The sequence below is a fragment of the Amblyraja radiata genome, chromosome 17 (assembly GCF_010909765.2).
Source record: "Amblyraja radiata isolate CabotCenter1 chromosome 17, sAmbRad1.1.pri, whole genome shotgun sequence".
NCBI lineage: Eukaryota > Metazoa > Chordata > Chondrichthyes > Rajiformes > Rajidae > Amblyraja > Amblyraja radiata.
The window spans coordinates 28,005,289-28,010,560 of record NC_045972.1 but is presented as its reverse complement, the minus strand read 5'-3'; the positions used below and the strand labels follow the sequence as shown (position 1 = coordinate 28,010,560).

Genomic DNA, 5,272 nt, shown 5'->3' with positions numbered 1-5,272 from the left:
TCAGCTGCCACACTTGACTGGAAGTTTGTGCATTTAGCTAAAATAGAGCAGCACTGGATTCATCAAGTCACATTAGGGAAGAGCTGGGATGTTTATTTGACCCGTGGATTGGGGCCAAGTCAAGTGCAGCATGAAAGTTCCTGAATCCATTGGTTCCACGCTGAGTCAGCTGAAAGGCACTGGGGGGAGGTGACAAGAGGCACGGATGTCTGCACAGTTTGGTTCTCCTGGCTGGTACTTGAGATTTCCAACTAAAAGTGTAAGCTTAGTGGGCCATGCAGGGGAAGAATGGCCTGACATTCTTGCATGCACACTATCAAAGGCACACTACCATTCACCCACTGAATAGTACAGCCCCCACTGGCACAATACTGATTAAAAACCTAATACCAAATTGAACAATCGGAGTGAAATGAAGCACTCATAATGGTCAAGGAATGTCTCTCACGCTAGTGTTGCTCTGAACAATTCATCAAAACACCTCATAATATTGAAATTATCACCACCCTCATAGGCCTAGAGCTATTCAGCATGGAAACAGGCCCTTCGGCCCAACTTGTCCATGCTGACCAAATTGCCATATTCGGCTAGTCCCGTTTGCCTGCATTTGACCCATATCTCTCTAAACCCTTACCGTCCATATATCTGTCCAAATGTCTTGAAAATCGCAATTGTATCCATTTCTATAGCTACCTCTGGCAGCTTATTCCAGATATGGACTACCGTCCGAGTGAAAAAGTTGCATCTCGCTTCCCCTTAAATCTCTCCTGTGCCCTCTCATTTTAGAACCCTTTTACCCTGGGAAAAAGGCTGTGAGTGTTCACTTTATTCATGCCCCTCATGATCTTGTACACCTCAATAAGGTCACCCACTCAGCCTCCTAATCTCCAAAGAAAAAACTCCCAGCCTTTCCAGCTTCTCCTTATAACTCAAGCCCACAAGCCCAGGTAGCATCCTGGTGAACGTCCTCTGCACCCTTTCCCATTTGATGGCATTCTTCCTATAGCTGGGTGACCAGACCTTCCTGCAAACGTCCCGGTCACCAGAAGAGTACAAGCGCTGGACTCACAAGAGCTGAAGTGGCCGTGATTCAGCATAGTTGAGACGACCAGGTGTGTACAACCCACAACAGCCACCTGGGGAGTGATTAGCTCTGTTCAAATAACCCTTCGACCGTTACTCTTTCCCAAACAGTCATCCATTTTGTGTCCTAAAAATCGTTCTTGATCAGTAAGGGTGTCAGGGGCTATGGGGAGAAGGCAGGAGAATGGGGGTCAAGAGGGAAAGATGGATCAGCCGTGATTGAATAACAGAGTAGTCTCGATGGGCCGAATGGCCTAATTCTGCTCCTACGACTTACGAACTTATCAAAGTATCCCGCTGTTCCTTGCCCCGACAAAGCTCAGCGTCTCACCCTGGCCACCCCCTCCCTTCATTCCATTCTTAAACCAAAGAATGCCACATGAGACGAGGGTGTGGAGCAGGCAGTGGCTGCCGCTGGGTAAAGATTACTGTGCCGCAGGAGAATGAAGCAGATTCTTGTTGTGACAAAAACTACCCACCCTTCACTGAACGTTCTGCACTGAATACCTTTCCCGTTGGTCACTGGGCCAACCGGTGGCTTGCCTCCACATGCCTTTGTAAACAAGGGAGCCGGAAAATATATTAAAAAGAAAAATCAGAACTCTCCGATGTCATTGAGGTAAGTAGGGAAGGGAAGGTAATGTTTATTAGAACCAGGTCTGTACACACCCAGAATAATGTGAATGCTGTGTTTGTACTGAGAGCAAATTAGACTCTCTGCTCCCGCCTTGCCGACCCCCTCCAGCTCTCTTTCTGAATGCCTCCCATTGCTGCTGTGTAACTAATCCTCCTGCGGGATCTCTATGGGCCTTTGTGAGCCTCTGGATTTAAGATCAAGCTGACGAGAGGCATGCTGGCCCCACACGGCTATCGGTTTCAACCCCCGCAGCGGTTCAGGTCACAGGACTGCCTGTGACATTCAATCACATTTGAGGTTTGCCTCCTGAATGGAGGATATTTCTCATCAACAAAAAAAGGTAGCAATCAGTGACTTTAAATTTCAGTAGAGGTCACCCCAGCAGCTAGATGCCATGAAAAGGTCATTACCCGTTTAAATTAAGCTTGGCACTGATCTCAGAACGGTCTTTGTTTCAAACTAATTTGGAAAGCCAGGGATTTGCTGTCAGTGGGAATGAATCAGTGCTGGGACCTAATCAAGCTGCCATCGTCTGCTGCTCCTGGCTGCTGCCCGCGGCTCATTGCTGAGGAGATGAAAATTATGACAAGCTCTTCAGTTTGGCTGCGAGCATGAGCGGGAGGGCAGGAGGCAGGAGGAGTGCAGTAACAGCCACGGGCCTCAGAGGTATCCTGTGACTCCTAGCCAGGGAAAAAACAGTCACATTCACTTCACTCTTCAGAAACGGAGCTGACAGCCAGAGGCACACCGAGGATGTGAAATGAAGAAATGCGAGGTGAAAATGAAGGGGAAAATAGGTTAAAATTACATTCTTTTTCTCCCAGTGGCCTACAAGTAAAAGTGCTTTGTTTCAATGTGGAGAAGGGCAAAGTATCTCATTATCTGGCACAATCCGCTTGGTGTGGGGCATGAGATGGGTAAAGGAGATGTTTTTTTGTTCATCGTCGAACACCCTGGGCTCTCTCGACCTTGTTATCAGGCTGTCGCCTCTCATCATGTAACACACAAACATCTTCGTGAAAAATAAGGTGCACAAACTCCACAGCCTCAGAAAAACTGACCAATGATCACAACATAAACACAGAAATGGCCAGTTGGGGGGTAGAGAGAGAAAGAGAAAGGGAGTTTGGGCGGTTGCACTTGGTTGGGTAGATGTTCCCCACCGCCATGTACGTGATGGGCTGAATGACTTCTTCCTCTGTCGAGGTCGCGTCCATTGCACCTGGTGAAGCCACAGATAAGGTTCTGACTCCACTGTGGTCACCACAACACAGCAACAAAGTGATGGTGCAAGGAGAATGCAGGCCCCATTTACAGCGAGGCTGACAGATCCTTGGCAAGGGCATAGACTGGACATTTGTAAACTAGCTCAGGTCAGCATGGATGACTTGGGCTGAAGGGCCTGTTTCCGTTCCGTTAACTCCCTGACTCTAAAGAACAGACTGGGCCTGTGAAGGTTAGGTGTTGGGATTTAATTGAGCTGTTTACAGAGTGATGGGAGGTCAGAGCTAATGGAAGGACCTATTTTCTTCAGCAAATAAGTCAATATACAAGAGGACACAAAAGACTGCAGATTTTGGAATCTTGAGCAAAAACAGAACTCAGTGGGCCAGGCAGTATCTCTAGAGGGAATAGACAGGTGACATTTTGGACCTGAAGAAGGATCCTGACCCTATACTTTACTTTACTTTAGAGATACAGTGCGGAAACAGGCCCTTCGGCCCACTGAGTCCACGCTGACCAGCAATTACCCCGTATACTAACACTATCCTACACACAAGGAACAATATCCAATTTCCTGAAACCAATTAACCTACAAACCTGTGCATCTTTGGAGTGTGGGAGCAAACTGGAGCACCCAGAGAAAATCCACATGTTCACAGGTTGAATGTACAAACTCCGTACAGACAGCATCCATAGTCAGTATTGAACCCGGGTATCTGACGCTGTAAGGCAGTAACTCTACCGCTGTGCCACTTTGCCGCCCTCCTGCCACTGCGCCACTGTGCCGACCCATAGCATCATGTTCATTCCCCTCTGCAGACGCTGGTTCACTGTGTCTTTTGTAAACTAGCAGTTCCTTGTTTCTACGTTCCTCCAGTCAGGAGCGCAGCAGACTTTTCTCCCTCTCTCTCCCCCTCTACCCCTCTTCAGAAAGGATCGGTGAAAGCCATGGGGGGGGGGGCTGCAGATTGCCTGAAAAGCTGAAGAGACATCAGGCTTTGGGAAGAGTGATGAAGAGGAATACCCATTTGGGTACTCCCAAAAGGAATACCAGTTTTGTTCAGAATCACAAATGTTTTCCTCCTTCACAAATGTATTCAAGAAAACTAAAAGTGATGTCAAATGAGGTTAAACTTAAGGGTGAGACTCAACTTCAATCAATTCTTGGCAGTTCTCAAGATAACAGGGAATCTTTCCCCTCTCACCTTAAACCTATGTCCACTGGTTCTTGATTCCCCTTCTCAGGGTAAAAGGCTGTGCATTCACCCTATCTATTGCCCTTGTGATCTTACACACCTCCATAAGATCATCCCTCAGCCTCTTGCGCTCCAAGAAATTAGTCCTTGCTTGCCCAGCCTCTCCCTATAGCCCTGGGGAGTGTTGTAGGGCGGAGGGATCTCGGAGTGTAGGTACACATTTCCTTGAAAGTGGCCTCACAGGTACTGTAGATAGGGCGGTCAAGAAGGCTTTCGGCACATTGGCCTTCATCAGTCAGGGTACTGAGTATAGAGGTTGGGGGGTTATGTAACAGTTATGCGACAAGTTGGTGAGGCAACATTTGGAGTATTGGGTTCCGTTTTGTTTCACCCTTCCATAGGAAAAATGTTGTTAAGCTGGAAAGAGTGCAGAGAAGATTTACGAAGATGTTGCCAGGACTCGAGTACCTGAGCTATAGGGAGAAGATGGTCAAGCTTTTGATGCGCAAGAGGCTGAGGGATGATCTTATGGAGATGTATAAGATAATGAGGGCAATAGATAGGGTGAATGCACAATCTTTTACCCAGAGAAGGGGAATCAAGAACCAGTGGACATAGCTTTAAGGTAAGAGGGGAAAGATTTCTATCTAAATGGCATCAAGTTAGGAAAAGGGGAAGTACAACGGGATCTGGGGGTCCTTGTACATCAGTCTATGAAAGTAAGCATGCAGGTACAGCAGGCAGTGAAGAAAGCGAATGGCATGCTGGCCTTTATAACAAGAGGAATCGAATATAGGAGCAAATACAATACAATACAATTCAATTTATTGTCATTTGTACCCCTTGAGGTCCAAACGAAATGTCGTTTCTGCAGCCATACATTACAAAACAAAAAGACCCGAGACACAACACAATTTACACAAACATCCATCACATCGTTGTGATGGAAGGCAAAAAAAACCTTATCTCTCCACTGCACTCTCCCCCCCGATGTCAGAGTCAGAGTCAAAGTCAAAGCCCCCGGCTGGCGATGGCGATTGTCCCGCGGCCATTAAAGCCACGCCGGGTGATGCAAGGTCGTGCACCGGGTCTTGGTGTTAGAGCCCCCGGCGTGCGCTCGCAAAGTCCCAAG

The 5,272-nt window shown here is 47.6% G+C and overlaps 1 long non-coding RNA gene across 1 annotated transcript in view; it reads left to right on the top strand.

Moving 5' to 3' along the window:
- Nucleotides 1–1,511: 1,511 nt before the first annotated feature.
- Nucleotides 1,512–5,272, top strand: part of LOC116982619 — a 26,174-nt gene continuing 22,413 nt past the window's right edge. Inside the window, exon 1 of the long non-coding RNA XR_004414506.1 lies at nucleotides 1,512–1,702. This is a non-coding gene — a long non-coding RNA (uncharacterized LOC116982619). The remainder of the gene's footprint in view (nucleotides 1,703–5,272) is intronic.